General features: G+C 42.5%; 1 protein-coding gene across 1 annotated transcript in view; it reads right to left on the bottom strand.

The window, feature by feature from the left end:
• CCDC68 (coiled-coil domain containing 68) overlaps nucleotides 1–16699 on the bottom strand; it is a 56531-nt gene extending 39832 nt beyond the window's left edge. Inside the window, exon 1 of the mRNA XM_025886707.2 lies at nucleotides 16584–16699. The gene's annotated coding sequence lies outside the window, so the exon portion shown is untranslated. The remainder of the gene's footprint in view (nucleotides 1–16583) is intronic.
• Nucleotides 16700–17959: the final 1260 nt, after the last annotated feature.

Below are 17959 nucleotides of genomic sequence, written 5' to 3'. Positions count from 1 at the left end.
TGGTTAATATCGTTGCTCCTATTTTTTTATATTATTAATAACCACAGAAGACACGCAGCCTATAACAGAGGGGGTGGTTTATGCCAATCTGGTTGCAAAGCTTATATCCAACTCTATTCAAACGAAATCAAATTCCATTTCTTTCTTTGATTCAGGAAATTTTTGTGATCACAGTCCTTGATTTGTATAAAGAAACCCAAGGTGAACTTAAGCCAGCGAAGTCCAAATTGCCATATGGCATTACCATCCCAGAGAAAATCCATCTTAGCATTTTATTTCTGCCAGAAGTAGATTAGGCAGATAAAATTTTCAAAATAAAACACAATCAGTTAATTAAAGTGAGAAAAGAATTGTATTTATTTTATGCTAGAGTGGATTGAAGACAGCTTAAAAGTGGCATCACGCCAAGAGGTGTTATTTCCTAGATCAGGGCTTTGCAACCAGGGCTCCCAGGGGGAGGGGAGGTGCTACGTAGACAGGGCTTTGCCATCTCAACTTGAACCAAAGCAGTTCTGCTTTGTTCTGCCAAACACTGAATTCTTCCATGAGATTTTCTGTGAAGAAGGAACATTCTACAAATGAAAAGGTTTGGAGGCAGACTGCCTTGTTTCATGGCCTGACTCTGCCATGCAGGAGCTGTGTGACTGTGGGCAATTTCTTAACCTCTCTGTGCCCCAGTTCCCTTATTCCCAGATAAGATTAATAATTAATAATGACAGAAATAATAACAACAGAGGGCTGTTTGTGAATTAACATTTTTCTGGGCACCTAAAAGAGTTCACAGCATATAATAAGTGATTTGTATCTGTTTGTCAAATGAGTACATAAAATATGAATCCATTATCCACAATTATTGCTGATAAGCCGTCTGATTATTAGAGAAGAACTAGCTAATATTTTAAACAGTCCGCAGACCCAGCTAGGAAAATCTGCTTCTGGGATTTTAAGACCAGCAAATCCATGGCATTGGTTCTTTCTCAATAACACATCAATAATTCATCAACACCCCCAACTGATTATGCTAACACCTAATGAATAGTTTCCAAATTACAAAGTAATTCATACCCATTATTTGTAATCTGTGTGATAAACCAACACATCATTGGGTGCCCAGGATAATGTAACTAAACCTACTTCTCTGTTTAATGACATAAGAATGGCTTATGCATTATACAATAAACACAAATGAGGCACCATTATGGAGTTGAATTTTCCTTCCTCCCCATTCATATGTTGAAGTTCTAACCCACCAGTATCTCAGAATGCGATCTTCCTAGGAAACAGGACCATCACAGATGTAATTAGTTAAAATGAAGTCATACTGGAGTAGGCTGGTCCCCTAATCCAATATGACTGGTGTTTTTATAAAAATTGGGACACAGATGCACACAGGAGAATGTCATGTAAAGCTGAAAGTAGAGATCAAGGTGATGCTTCTATCTGCCAAGGAACAGCCAAACTGGCAAGCAAACCACCAGAAGCTGGAGGAGAAGCATGGAACAGACTCTTCCTCACAGCCTAAGAAAAACCTAACCCTGCAGACACCTTGATCTTGGACTTCCAGCCACCAGAACCATGAGACAAGCAATTACTCTGTTTAAGCCACTTCGTCGGTGGTACTTTGATATAGCAGTCCTAGGAAATGAATACAGGCACTGCTTATATTCTAGAGCTTCTAACAAAGGTATTTTCTCCCTTTATTTAACCTTTGATTGATTCACCCATGGATCAAGTACTCATTGAATACAGCCGTGTTAGGTGCTGGGACCACAGACGTGCGCCAGACATCTTGCCCTCATGGGACTTCCAGCGCAGAGGGGAGACAGACATTACACAAAACAGTGAACACACAGGGAACGGACTGAGAGGTGGGGACAAGTGTGAGGAAGAAAAGTAGAGAAGGGAAACAGAAGAGAACAAGGTGCTGCTCTAGATGGTTCTGGATGGGTGGTGAGGGAAGGCCATTCTGAATAGGTGGCAGTTAAGCAAAAGGTTTGAATGACAGAAGGTGATGCTTGTAGGAAACAGAACGCCACAACGACCACTGGTGCCTGTTCGCTCAGACTCCGAGATCTCTGAGGAAACTCGAGATTGCAGGGTTAAAAATAACCCGAAAGGATCAGAGTGAAATGCTCTTGGAATGTGTGTGGTCAGTTCTAAAGTACACAGCAGAAGATGTTTTGTAGATAGGAAGCCAGCTGTAAACAGCACGCTGTGCACTCCCCTCTTTGTTCCTTTATTCTGTTTTAAAGATTCTTACGTGCTTGACTAATCCTGGATACGTGGAGGAATGTGCCTTAATACGCCCCTGCTGTAGAAGGTATATAAGAGTATGGAAAATAAACCTCGGCGCCTCGGGCTGTTTGCTCGGGGTCCCCTGTGCCTCGCTATACTGTCATCTTTTTTTCTCAGTTCCTTTGCCACCCCAGGTCCCCGACTCTCAGAGGTCAACAAGTGGTGCCTGAACAGGGACCTGAAGCTCCCGTCGAGGAGTGATCGGCCAGCGATAGGAACCCTACAGAAGGTGGTAAGTAGGAAAGTTTATTACAGGGTTATGGGGCAATCAAATTCGAAAGCATCAGGTTTTGCTGCGTTGATACATCATTTTCTTTTTTTTTTTAAGATTTTATTTATTTATTTGAGAGAGAGAGAATGAGAGACAGAGAGCATGAGAGGGAAGAGGGTCAGAGGGAGAAGCAGACTCCCTGCCGAGCAGGGAGCCCAACGTGGGACTCGATCCCGGGACTCCAGGATCATGACCTGAGCCGAAGGCAGTCGCTTAACCAACTGAGCCACCCAGGCGCCCCGATACATCATTTTCTTAAAGAATTTGGAGCTAAAGTTACTAAGCAGCGCACAGAAAAATGTTTGGAGACAGCAGTTGAATACAATCCTTGGTTTCCGGACGAAGGCTCCTTAGATGAGGAGACTTGGATCTGAGTGAAAAATAATGTCTCGAAGGCTATGAGACAGGGTGAAACGATTCCTCTTGATTTCTGGCCCATTTGGGCTTTAGTACGAGTGGTTATCAATACTATGGAAACTGGGGATAAGTTATCCCCAGCTGAGGTTGCTAAAGAAACTACTAACTCTTTACATACATATGAATTAGATGATGAGACTTTAGAAAAGGCTAAGACTGAAAGTAAAAAAGTTTTCGCGGCTTCACAGTCCCGGCCGTTACCCACGGCCCCTCCACTTTTAACGGAGGACCCCACTGAAGATGATCAACCTCCCTCCACAGATTTATTCCCTCTCAAACGATCCTCCCTAGCTCTCTCACCTCTCGAAAAGGAACTCTGACGGCAAGGGGCTAATGATCTATTTATGGCTTTCCCCATAGACCGAACACAAGTGTCTGGTCCCGTCTATGAGGGATTAGATTTAAATGCTTTAAGGGAACTAAAGAAGGCTTGCCACTTGTATGGACCCACAGCCCTTTATACTATAGGGATTTTGAAAGCTTGGGCAAATTCTGGGGAGTGGATCCCTCATGACTGGCATATGGTTGCACGGGCTTGCCTTAAGCCACAGGATTTATTACAATGGAAAATGTGGTTATCGGATGCCGCCTATATGAAAGCCTGGGCGAATTGGGCTAACCCAGCCAGGCATCATATTTCTTTTGAAATGCTCACTGGCTCTGGCCCCTTTTCAGATGTTCGAGAGCATTGATTAACACTCCGCCTGCAGCCACAGTGCAGGTATCTGAAATCGCCCACGCAGCTTGGGGAAAGCTAATCCCTTCAGGGGAAGTGGGGCAAAGTTATATAAAAATTGTGCAAGGGCCTACAGAAGCATCTACTGATTTTATTTCTCGGCTTGAAATGGCTATTGACCGCCAAGTCGATTAATAAACTTGCTAAAGAGCACTTGCTAAGAGAGCTTGCTTTTGAAAATGCTAATGAGGACTGCCAAGCGGCCATCCAGCCACATAGGGAAACAGGAAACATTCTCAATTATCTTCGTCTATGTAGAAATATTGGCACTTTTACACATCAAGCTCGGATAGCCTCCCTTCAGCTCATGGCCCTACAAAAACAAAACCAGGATATAAAATGTTATAATTGTGGGAAAGTAGGACATGTCAAGAAGGAATGCCGTAAAGCCCCCCAACCTAGAGCCAATTCTCTTTGTAATACCGCCCCTAGCCTCTGCCCTCCGTTGCGGCAAAGGCAAACATTGGGCCAAGGAATGCAAATCCATATTTGACAGGCAAGGTAACCCACTCCCATTAAGGTCGGGAAATGGAATGCGGGGCCACCCCCGGGGCCTGAACAACAACGGGGGATTCAATATGTCGCCTCTCCAGCAGCAACTTCCTGCTGCACACATAAACCTTCCGTGTTATCACTCAGTCCCGCCACCCAGGGAAGTGCCGCAGTAGATTTAACCACTCCTTTTACAGTAAGTCTTCACCCTGGTCTCGGGCCTCAAAAAATACCCACGGGTTATTATGGACCTTTACCAAGAGGAACTGTGGGTCTTGTGCTAGGAATATCTAACCTAAATCTTAAAGGAATCCAGGTGATGACTGGAGTAATAGATTCTGACTATGAAGGAGAAATAATGGTGGTCGCACAGACGCGGGTTCCTTGGATCTTTAAGGGAGGAGATAGAATTGCTCAGTCATTATTATTGCCCTATGTACAAATCGGTCAATCCCAACAGATCAGATGAGGAGGATTCGGTAGTACTGATCCTCTCATGGTTAAATGGGCTTCATTATTGACTCAGACTGATCGTCCTTCTATGAATCTTAAAATTAGAGGAAGGACTTTCTCAGGTCTAGTAGATTCTGGAGCCAATATTTCAGTAATAGCCTCTCAGCACTGGCCTAATACCTGGCCCACGCAAGCAACCTCTAGTTCGGTAGAAGGAATAGGTTTTGTGACGGCAGAAGAAATTCGACAAAGTAGTGTGCCACTTAAATGTGAGGGACCAGACGAATTAGAAGGGATTATCCAGCCTTTCATGTTAAATACCCCCATTAATCTTTGGGGAAGAGACTTCTTGCAACAGTGGGGAGCCGAGCTAGTCATCCCCCTAAATCGACCAGTTAATCAAATCATGACAAAGATGGGCTATAAACCAGGACGGGGCTTAGGCAAACAACATCAAGGAATAAAGGAACCTATCATAGCCTTAGGACAAACTCATAGGGCTGGACTGGGTTACCCTTTTTTCTAGGGGCTGTTGCGGAAAAGAGGCCTGCCCCCATTAAAATAACATGGAAAACTTCTTCCCCGGTTTGGACTCCTCAATGGCCCCTTCCAATAGAAAAACTGCAGGCCTTAGAACAAATTATTCAAGAACAATTGCAGGCAGGACATACAGAGCCTTCACAACTTCCTTGGAACTCTCCGGTTTTTGTTATCAGAAAGAAATCAGTAAGTGGAGGCTCTTAATAGACCTTCGGAATGTTAATCCCATCTTGGAGCCTTTGGGTGCCTTGTAGCCTGGGTTACCCACTCCTACAGCCATTCCCAAACAATGGCCATTGATGATAATAGATTTTAAGGATTGTTTCTATACCATAGCCATTCACCCTGAGGATAAGGAGAAATTTGCCTTTTCTATTTCCAGCACTAACAATAAGGAACCAATGAGATGATATCAGTGGACAGTTTTGCCACAAGGCATGACTAATTCTCCTACCCTGTGTCAGTATTATGTTGGCCAGGTCCTCAGACCTGTAAGAGATCATTATCCTCGATCCTATATCATTCATTATATGGATGATATTTTGCTGGCATCACAAACTGCAACCGAATTACAAGATGTGTATCAGGCCACTTCCCAACATTTGACTTCTGCCGGTCTCATAATAGCCCCGGAGAAAATCCAAACAACTACTCCGGCTTCTTATCTAGGCACTGTGGTAGATAGAACCACAGTGAAACCTCAAACAATGCAAATTTGTAAGGATACCCTCCTTACTCTTAACGATTTTCAGAAACTCCTAGGAGACATTAACTGGATTCGCCCCCTCCTAGGGATTCCTACTTATAAATTACAAAATTTATTTAACACTTTACAAGGTGATTCTGCTTTAGATAGTCCTCGCACTCTATCCTCAGAGGCAAAAGCCAAACTGCAGTTTGTCGAGGAGCGATTAAAAACTGTCTTTGCTTACAGGTATGATGATTCTCTCCCCCTGCTGCTTCTTATTTTCCCTACCCCTCATTCTCCAACTGGTGTCTTAGCTCAAGAAGACAAACCTCTCGAATGGGTGACTTTACATACAAAAACTTCTTGAACTGTTACTCCATATCTATCTCTTGTCACTTCACTCATTCTCCAAGGACAAAAGTGTTCTATTCAAATTCTTGGATTTGACCCAGCGCTCATTGTTTTATCTATCTCTTCCACATCCTTTAAGGAAGTGCCTCCTTTCTCTACCAATCTGCAAATATCTCTTGCTGATTATACTGGGCGCATAGGTTGCCACTGTCCGTCAAGTAAACTATGGGACTTCTAAAGCGCACCGCCTGGGTTATAAATCGCGTGGTTCGTAACGTTACAGTCCCCTCAGCTCCTACATACTTTATTGATGGCTCCTCCTCCTGGCGTGCCGGAGTCTGGGGCCCTGCTATTCAGCGCTCCATGAAAACCCCTTAGGCTTCTGCTCAACAAGTCAAACTTGCAGCTTTACTGTTCTTATTGCAGAATGTTCGTTATCCTATGAATATCGTATCTGATTCTGCCTACGTAGTTGGCATTGTTGCACCTTTAGAAACAGCTCTCATTTCCACGACTCACTCTATCATTAACCCTTTGCTTCAGGAATTACAATTAGAAATTCAATCTCGAACTCACCCTTTGTTCATTACTCCTATCTGCTCTCATTCTAACCTCCCTGGACCTCTTACACAAGGGAATCAATCTGCTGATTTATTGGCTACTCCTATTTTTGAAACTCCACAAGCAGAACATGCCCATCTTCATACCAACGCCAACCACCTACATTCACACTGTAAAATACCCTGCGCCCTGCAAGGCAAATAGTCTCTTCCTGTCCCGTTTGTCGACCTCTACATTTAACTGAGCATCCGGCGGGCATCAATCCCAGAGGCACAGCTCCTGATTGTATTTGGCAAATGGACATTACTCATTTCCCACCTTTCAGACATCTCTCGTATATTCATGTTACAATAAGACACTTTTTCAGGATTTCTTCATGCTACTCCATTGACGGGAGAAAAGGCTGGGCATGTTATCTCTCATTTACTTGAATGTTTCGCTATTATGGGGTTACCTACTTGTATCAAGACAGATAATGGCCCAGCATATACTAGCAAGAAAGTATGAGAATTCCTTGCAGAATGGCAAATACAGCATATCACAGGTATTCCTTATAATTCTCAAGGACAGGCTGTAGTAGAAAGGGCGCATGCCACCATTAAAAAACAACTCCGTAAAACTATTTCAAAAAAGAAAGGGGGAAACTCTCCCCGAGACATCATGGCACAAACTTTATTTATTTTAAATTTTCTAAATTTACCCCAAGGAGAACCATATACTAGAGCTGACAAACATTTCTTGCCAGCCTCAATCGCAACTCAGGATGCACCCATCTGGATAAAAAATGATGAAAATAATTGGTTGCCTGGGAAATTAATTACCCGAGGCCCTGGTTATGCTTGTGTCATTCCAGATGGATCAAGTTGAGCAATTTGGACACCTCTTCGGAAAGTCCGTCCCAGGACCAGCAATGAAGACAACAGAAGAGGTCTCTCAGCTGCTGCAGGGATTGACTACCCAACCCCCTGTCTGAGAGATGGCAACACTCTCCTTGAAGACAAGACCTCGAAAACGAAAATTGCCCCCCAAAACACCCCCAACTTGGAAGCAACTGAAGACCCTCACTCAGAGGGCAGAGAGTCCTGGAGATGACCAGATCTACCAAAACCCCTGAACATTTATTTGTTCCTGGCTATGTTAGCGGTGGTGACATGCGCCTCTGCGCAGTATGGATTCCATCCTTCTTCTCCAGGCCCGTATGGGGGTCTGGATCCCGGATACTGTACCCTCAAAAAACAAATGAGTGCCCAACATCTCCATCACAGAGTGCTTACGACAGTGGCTAATTTGAAAAAAGAAAGGGTTCAGTTCACTGCACAGCAGTGTTCTCAACCCACTTCCGTGGGCGCTAACTGAAAAGCACCATGGTGGATGCATGGCATGTTTGGCTCTTCCCCAGATATGAGGAATCGCCACCTATATGAGTCTTTGCAGGAAAGGTCCCTTGCTCGCTCTTCCTCCCTCACTGGGGCTGGAGCGCAGGTCCAACACCTAGACTCCACCAACTGGGTGCTCCCCTCTGGAAATGCCAGTAAGGGATTGGACCTGGGGCTCGTTGAAGCTGGAGGCAGTGAAACCCTGTGGTTATTCTGGGAAGGGAAGGAGTCTGGCACAGAGCGGTGCCTTGTGTCTGGATGGCAGGAACACCAGTGGTGGCATCTAGTGACCAGTGGCAATGCCAAGACTCTGTCCGACTCTTGTGACAGCCTGATCTTGGCTGAGGTACCGGCACACTGGATTCTCCCATTTCCAAATCAGGAGATTCCTTTTCAGCTGAAGTTCTCCAGAGTCAATGGACTTCATTGGCTGGTTTGCAACCAAGAGCCCTGACTGGTCTTAGCAGTTTCTGAGTTGTGAGCTAACAATATTGAATATTGTTTCATCATCATTCTTGGTCACTCTTCTTGAGAAGCTGAAAAAGTAAGTTGCAAGAAAAGTGAACCGGGGCAATTAGGTTCTATGAGGGAAAGAACGCGAACAGATCTCCAAACCCTAGAAGAGACTGACTGTGTCTTGAATATTAAATAGCACACCTGTTCTGCAGCTACATTACACAGCACAATGGTGACATCCAGTGTCAGCTGGCTAAATCTCAGGTGACTGTGCATTCTACCTGAAAGCAATGCTGGAGGTAAGCGTCTATAAGACACACATGTTAACCCTCAGCTCCAGTAATAATGACGTTGTTTTCAAGTAATAATCAAAGATTTTTTAAGTAGAATTAATTTTATTCATTTGTGATACTCATTTATATACAAACAGATATTTACATCATAGCCAACACTATAGAAAGCTCTTAGATAGGAAATAAAAGTTATTTCATTTTGCAAAAAGGATTGAAATATTGGCACACACACAATATACAAATAAATGGGCTTGACAAACACTGTGCCATTTACTAAAAAATCGTTTTCCATATACTGTCAAAATTAATCATTACAACATACTGTACCACTATACCTATTACCTATCTGTACCTGTAACTAAATCCACCCATGTATGTATGTGTAATGCAACCAAGTCCCAGAACAGTGATTCAAGTTTTTCACGGTCATCAACTGACCTCTCCACCTGAACTGAGACAGAATGACCTTAGGTCGAGGTGTCTTTGTAATGAAATAATCTATGCTTCCTTGTTCATTGGCATAATCTGAAATTTTGAAAACAGCTGAAGATTTCACCCAGTGCCCAGTATAGCAACTAAAGTGCAAAAAAGGGAAAAAATCACATGAATCTGTTCCCATCTGGGGGAACCACTGGGGAGAAGGGACCAGAGTCTGCTGAGCGCCTACTGCATGCAGGCTAGGGTTTACTTCCTTTAATAATCCTCACATACACTCTGAGAGGTCGGTGTTATTATTCCCATTTTATAGATGAGGAAACGTAGCTGAGCAAGATGAAGCAAAACAGCTAGTTAATGATGGTCGTGGATCTCAAGCCTGAGTCTGCTGGTTCTTTCCATCTTACCACCTTGCCTTCTGTTCTGAGTGGATTTCTAAGCCTACTTTCTTGGCCCCGAGCTAGTTTAGTTCAGGTCACTAAGTAACAGTCAAGTCACTTCTGCCGTGAGCAGTGTGTCCTTCAGGAGCATGAGCAGATATTTTTGTCCCAGTAGATTTAGTCCACGGACAAGGGCAGTATGGCTTCATGGCTTAAAAATGGCGGCTTTGGACTTGGTCGGTGCTGTCCATGAGGCTCTTCTACTTCTCACTAGCTGGGTGGCCTCGGAACAGTTTCAAACTTCCCAGGCTTCAGCTTCCCCAACTGAAAATTTCAGATGCAACTGTTGAATTTGTCACAAAGTTATATGAGGATTAAACGGGACAGTGCATAAAAATGTCTCGTGAAGTGTCTGACCCATCAAGCACAAAGAATATTAAATAATCATATTGACATCCACAGCCCATTAAGGACATCTGCATATAGGACATTGTTTGGAAGTGTCAAAGCATAAGCCCAGCTGTCCACTCACTATCCACCCCCCCTGCCATCCCCCCCATCAGTCAACTATTCCTCCTGTTTTGACCTCAGGTAACAATCAACTCAAAACCACCCAGGATTTGTCTGTGACGAGAACATGAAAAGAAACATGTCAATGACATATATTTTAGTCATTTGTAACATTTAAAAGGAAGGTACCCTTTTGGAAAATTTCTCTTGTGACTTTATAAAATATTTTAAGAGTGAAAGGTTCAGGAATCCACAAAATATCTTTAGCTTCCTAAACTCATCCTGGAATATGTTAGCTCCAACATAATTTACTTCCTTTAAAAAAATTATCCAGTAAGGGAGGTGAAAGACAACAGCAAGCGTGAATGAGGATGCAGAGTAGCTAGAACTCCTGTCTGATGCTGATGGGAATGCAAAGTGGGCAGCCACACTGGACAACCCTAAGGCAGTTTCCTATAAAGTTAAGCACTCACTGTACAACCCAGCAATCCCACTTCTAGATATTTACCTAAGTGAAATGAAGGTCTATGTCCCATAAATCACAAATGTTTCTAATTGCCAAACACTGGAAAAAATTCAAATATTCCTCCAAAGGTAAATCCTACTCATCAATAAGAAGAATGAAGTACTGATGCACACAATGTAGATGAATCTCCAAAGCATTTTCCTGACCGAAAATAGCCAAATCCAAAGGGCTACGTTCTATAGTTCTATTTGTATGAGATTTAGAAAATTTGAAATTATGGGCACAGAAAACAGATCAGTGGTTACCTGGGAACTGGGAGTGGGGAAGGGACTGACTACAAAGGGGACACCGGGGAATTGTTTTAGCGGGGGAAAACGTAACTGTTCTATATCTTTTTTTAAAGATTTTATTTGAGAAAGAGAGAGAGCAAGCCCATGAGCGAGGGTGGGATGGGGGGGGGGGCAGAGGGAGAGGGAGAAGCAGACTCTCCACTAAGCAGGGAGCCTGACGTGGGGCTCAATCCCAGGACCCCGAGATCATGACCCTGAGATCATGACCCAAGCCGTAGGCAGATGCTTAACCGACTCAGCCACCCAGGTGCCCCACAACTGTTCTACATCTTGATGGTGATGGTGGTTCCATGACTGCAACCATTCATCAAAACAGAACTCTGCGCTAAAAAAGGTGAACTTATATACTTCTATTTTAAAGATAATAATCATGCAACAGCAGCCTAGAGAAAGCAAAGTACAACTGAGATTTCAAAAGCCAAGGGCCTTCACTGATTTTATCAGCACTAACTGGAAGTCACAATTAGCTGGATTTGTTTCCCTTTATTCAAATTATTGACCCCCAAACAATGTACATGGCAAACAAAACAAAACAAAACAGTGATGGAATCAGGATTGTTAAAAGGTAAAGTAGAACCATTGTTGCCACAAGAATAGCCAGGGCAGCCTGACATTCAATATGGTGACAGAGGAGCCCCAGGGAAATCCTAAACATCTTAAGAAAGCTAACCATACTTATTCACTAAAGTGGAAAAGTAGGAGGAAATCTATAGGAGTATACAAGAAGTAAATAAGAATATTTGCCACGACAAGATTTAAATCTAATTCATGAACCTAGAATTCCTCATCTCATCTACCCATCCCCTTCTTAATTATTTTCTAGCTGCAAAACGTGTTTCCACTCTTCACTGCGGCCCATTTGCACGTAGACTACTGGGTCAGGGACTCCAAAGTCTGTCGAGGATGGCCACCGCCGGCAGCAGTGAGGACCTTCCCGCGGCAGTTAGATGTCAGACTGATGCGCACGCTCAGGGCAGCATCCTCCCCAAACCGGGAGCTCGCAGAAAGGTAACCACGGTGAGGGCAGCTTCTGGCTCTGGGTAAAACCTAGTTCCTTATAACAGATCACATCATCATGAGTGATGAGTGAGTGAGCGCAGCAAAATAACTCATAGACTCTCACAGCTCAACGCTGATCAAGCCTTCCTCCTGCAGGTGAACAGACACAACTGGGGGTGGGGGGGGGAGCGTATTCCCGCCAATTTCGGAGCATATGAAAGTGGGAAGGATGGAGACAGATTCCTGTCAAGGCTATAACGACTCTTAGGAGACATCTGGAATGACATTGTCAGTGAAGTCTAGAAAAATGCACCTGTTCAAGAGATTTTTAAATCCTTACCAAGTTAAAAAAAAAAAAGACATTAGCAGTAGAGACTGATTAATTCATCCCATCACAGATCATCAAAAGCACAGTGTTCCCACCCAGGGATTTCAGCAAGTTGTTCTGGTATTTCAAGCAGAAAAAACTGAGTTCCAAATGAGCACATTCAGCTTTGGAAAACTACATTATTTAATCTAGACTATCTTGTTTTCAAATTTTAGAATTTTAAAAATAAAATCCTTCACATTCTAAGTTGTCAATAAAATAGACCTTCAAGTTATATTAATGCTCTTTTTTCCCCAGTAGGAAAGTGTAATTTCAGCAGTAACTTCAGGCAGGAAGAGACATATTGTCTTCTCTTTAGTTTCACAGAATTTGCCAACTTTTTCTAGAAGGGTTTCTACTCAACCAGAGAAATCCTTCTAAGAGGATCTTTAAGCATAAGTTGTCAAGCACAACCTCCTAAGAATGTATTTGCTGTAGTAGTTGGCATAAAGTAGGATGAATGGGGGTGTGCAAGGGAACAGCTCTAACCGAACTGCTGTTCAAGGTTCCTGATTCCTAAGAAAGGTAATTCAAAGGTGAACGCTTTTGCAGTGTTAGAAAGTTCTGATTTGGCTTGTTCTCTGGACGACACATAGAAAAACACCACCACTTAATAGGAACTTGGAGTAATTTGTAATTTTGCTCTAGCTCCTTAAAAAGGTCCCAGAGAAAAAAGAAGTGGAATTTTTTTTCTGTTTTAGATTTTCACTGATCTAAAAGCTCAAACTAGTGCCTGATTTTGTAAATAAATAGCTGTATGTTTGATTCTTTAGCACAGTCATAGAAACCATAGAATAATAAAACTAAAAGCATATAAATTCACATTCACTCCCTTCAACTTTTTAAGGCTTAAGGCTATAGATGACTCATGCTTTATGTTAAGTGGGCCATTAAAATATGTTATTAGGAAACACTCAAGATTTTTGAGGGTACTTCAGTCATCACTGTTAGGTCAAACAATCATCAAAATTCACCCACTCTAAATGCATCATTTGTGAAGAAAATGTAGCAAAGGAGATATGAATTCTCTTTGCAAATATGAATGCCAAGAGCAAAACATCTTCCAAGTCCAACCTAGAATACCAAATGATTGATGTTTTCTGCTACTTGCACAGGGTTTACTATTTACTATTTTCATGGGAGTATCACAGAAAGATCACAGAAAATAGCAGTAATCCATACCAGGATTATATTTTTCATAAATATAAATAAGAGGTTGGCTCCTATCAATTATTTTCTAATTATGCTACCAGGGAAGGTAGACCAAAGTATCTGTCTTACCACTTAAAATGTAAATGCAGAACTATCCACCAACTGGTGAACAAAATGTGGACCAGCCATAGAATGGAATGAACAGTAATTAGCAATAAAAAGGAACAAGCTACTGATACACGCTACACCCTGAATGAACCTCAAAACCACTGGTTCTAGGTGAAGGAAGCCAGATACGAAAGACCATCTATTGTATGATCCCATTTGTGTGAAATGTCCAGAAAGTCAAATCTAAAGAGAGAGAAAGCGGATTAGTGGTTGTCTGGGGGTAACAAATAGGAAGGTGGGGTCTTTTTGGGATGCTGAGAATGTTTTAAACCTGGGTTGTGGTGATGGTTGCACAATTCCATAAATTTACTAAAAATCATTGAATCATACCCTTGGATATATTTTATGGTATGTAAATTATACTTCCAATAAAGCTGTTTTTTTAAAAACAGCAACAATGACAACAAAAAAAGAAGCAAGAATGCCTTGGACAAAGTAAGTCTTTTCCTCTGGGGCAAAATATAATTATAGTCATATTTTTCTAATTTACAGGAAAAAACAATGTGATGGATAGAATTTTCTCAATTTGAAGTTTTTCATTCATTGATTTATATGCTAAATTATTGGCACCCACTACAAGTTTAGTTTTTATTTAATTTGCACGAAATTGATATTTAGCTATTTCAGACTTAACATCTCAATTTTTCTTAATATTTAACCCAGAACATGTGATTCCTAAATTTTTCCCCAATCTAAGCAAGAGAGAAAAACACTGACCTGAATAATATATAAGTTCCTTTATAATTTTAGAGTTGACTAAATTGGTGAAAGAGAGTATGTGATTTGAAGATAATCTAGTTTCAGTCACTGTCAAAACTGGTAGATGATCACTGATATGGTTCTTATCTATGATCTCAAGGTGTCCTGGAGGACTCCAGCATTGTGTAAATTCCATGAGGACAGGAATGTGACTTATTTACACAATGCTGTATCCACCCCTCCCTCCCAATCTGAACTCAAAACAAAGTGCTCTGCCCAACAGGTGCTCAACAAATGCATGAATGGGCCCACAAATCCACACATGCACCAAATATTTTCTAAAACTGAATGTGCACACACTCATGCTTTTGTTTTACAAACCCATGTAGCTGGCTGTTTTCTACCTTAGTAAAATGCAAATTCACTTAAACATGTTATTAAGTTGATAGTAACATTTTGCCATTATGAATTTATTTTCTATTGATAAATGGCCTATAATTTTAATATAAATATCTCAGTTCAAAAGATTCGAAACCAAGACTTTGAAAGACTTTTAGATTCCTTTCAAAACCTTCAGTTCCTTCCTTTTTCAGTCATGATCCAAACAAATAAAAGTATGCCTAATTTTTCAGCTTCAGCCAGAATTTGGACTACAACTAAGCCCACTGTCCAGCACATTGTAAATCAATCAGCTAACAAATAACATGCCTGTTATTAATTCACAAAACTATGAAGGGGAATGATATAACTGAAATAGTGTATTTATTTCAAAAGTCTCTTTTTCATTAGTGCAGGTTTAGTTACAAAATTTATTTAGCAAATCACAAAGACGGGAACCTTAAGAAATTTGCAGGAAGTATAAGATGTTTTTCATTCTTTCTGTAAGTAGCTGAGGAACCACAAGGGTACACCCTGCCTTAGGCACAAATTCCTCTGTGTCAGGGACCTTCACTCTAAAACTCTCAGTGTAGGGGGGAGAGGGTGGGGGACAGGCCAGTAACAGGAAACAAAGCACCAATTGTGTCTGCCACGGTCCCTGAGACTCTGGCTCAGATCATATTTCTGAAAAACCAGACTTCTGCACAACTGAATATTTAATAGCATTAGGTAAAGTCAAAAGGGCAGATTATCTTTTCCTTATTGCAAATGCAGAATAATTCCCTTTGATGCTTCATCTAGTCTATATATACCAAGATAGTAAAGAAAGTTTTGATTCCTAAAATAAAACAACTGTAGTATAATGGTAAACAGACACAGCTCTGTTATGTTTGGGGCTAATTGCTTCTAATCCTTATTTTATACATTTATATATTTATATTTATATATCTATATATTATATATTTCATATACACGATGTATTCTTATATATTTTATATATAAAATATATTTTATATATATTACATACATATATATATATATTCTCTCTTTTGAAGAAGGGTGAAAAATTTACAGCCAGGTCTTCACTCAATCTAACAACTATCCTTACACTGTCCTGTACTATATTCTTCAGTAAGATAATAATGCCCCTTTGCACACCTGCCAAGAGCTCTGTAACTTCCAGCTCTAAAATCCCAGGGCAGTGGAAAACTGTCAGCCAATGGGCTGTTCTCCTTTCGGAATACGCACCTGCAGCTACAGAAGCCAGCCGGAAGGGAGGAAGGGTTAAGACAACCACCTTTATTCATTCGTTAGTGCTCTTAAAAAACTGCGGGCCCAGGGACCTGTCGAAGCTGCCACAAGGGGACAGCAAGTCTTCCGGTCCTCTCAATCTCGGAGACCCCTGGCAAAGGGATTGCAAAACAGTCCCCTAAATAAATAAGCAGATGTGCGGCGGGCTAAAGGAGGGTTATCCTTTCTCGGGGAAGGGCAACTCTTTCTCTTCCGAGAGGAGCACAAACTTCTCGCCCGGGGAATCGGGAACTTCTCGCCCAGAACAGACAGACAGGTATACAGGGAGGAATATCCTCCTCCCCAAGAACCTGTTTTTGCCGTCGGTGCGCTGAGCGGCGCTGGGGGAACCGGCTCTAAGGGCCCCGGACGTCCACTCACCCGGGGCGGGGCAGGGAGGGGAGGTGACCCGGCGCGCGCCGCAGGGGCTGAGCTCGCGGGTCGCCGGGGGCTCGCCTACCTTGGAGCGCGCGGGGGTCCCGACCTTGCTCTCCCGCCAGCCGCCACGGTCGGCTCCGCGGGGCGTTGGTGGCTCCGCCGCCGTCAGATTGGGCTCCGCCCCGTCGGGGGCGCCCCGGGCAGAGTCTGGCGTCTGGGAGACTCCGGGGAGGAGCCCGCGCTCCCGCCGTACCAGGACGCACACGCCCAGCTGCACGCACCGGGGTGTGCACTCCCTGCACCCCCCCCCCGCCCCGGTCCCCAACACTGCACTCCTGTCGGTGGAGAGATATAAAAGGGGCTGTTTTTGAAGAAAGTTCTGGTTGCACTCTCAGTTCGTGAGCTTTTGTCTTTGTTGATGATATAAAACTTTTTATTTTGGAGTAATTTTAGATTTAGCAAAAAGTTGCAGAAGAGAGTACAGAGTTCCCTAAACCCTTCAGCCGGTGCCCCCTAATATTCACATCCTACGTCTGTACGTGTGCACGTACGTATAGTACATAGTACACTTGTCAAAGCTAAGAAATTAACACTGGTTCCTTACTATCAACTAAACTCAACCTTTTACAGATTTCACTAGTTTTCTGCTGGTATCTTTCTGTACCAGGATCCCATCCAGGGTTCCACAGTGCATTTAGTGTCATGTCTCTTTAATCTCTTCTGGTCTGTAACAGTTTAAGTCTTGTTTTTCTTGATCATTTTCTAGAATTCTGCTCAGCTGTCTTGTGGGTATCTCTCATTTGGTTTTGTCTTTTGCTTTCCTCATGATGAGACTGTGGTTATGGGTTTGGTGGAGAAAGACCACAATGGGAAAGTGCCTTTCTCATCACAGCCTCCTACCAGGGTACATGATAGAAACATGACTTAACTGCTGGTGATATTAATTTTTATCACTTGGTTGAAGTAGTTATCTGCCTTCTTTCTCTACTGCACAGTTACTAGTTTTCTTTTTCCATACTCTTTTCTTTGGGTGGGAGTCACTAAGTTCAACCTATATCAGGAGAGGAGAGTCGGGGAATGAAACTCCATCTGGGAGCGGGAGGGGCTATCTACATATATCATTGGAACATTTCTATAAGGAGGATTTATTCCTCCTCTCCCATTTATTGACCTATTCGATCGTTTATTATGTCACCTAAATAAATATACCCCGCATGGACTCATACATATTCATTTTATACTTGGAGCTATAATTCAATACCACATTATGTATGATGTTGTTCAAATTGTTCCAGCTTTGACTCTTGGGAGCTCTTTCAGGTTGGTTCCTGTGTCCTTTTGGAAGTTCATAAACATTTAGGGACTGGGGATAAAAAGCTCACTAATTATTGGCTCCACTCCTCTCACATTTAACAGATACAGAAAACTGAAACCCCAGCCCCTTAATATCTTGAGGGC

The sequence above is a fragment of the Callorhinus ursinus genome, unplaced genomic scaffold, assembly GCF_003265705.2.
Source record: "Callorhinus ursinus isolate GAN/ISIS: 27379988/994484 unplaced genomic scaffold, GSC_fseal_2.0 scaffold11, whole genome shotgun sequence".
In the NCBI taxonomy this organism is placed as follows: Eukaryota; Metazoa; Chordata; class Mammalia; order Carnivora; family Otariidae; genus Callorhinus; species Callorhinus ursinus.
This window is presented reverse-complemented; position numbering and strand designations above follow the sequence as displayed.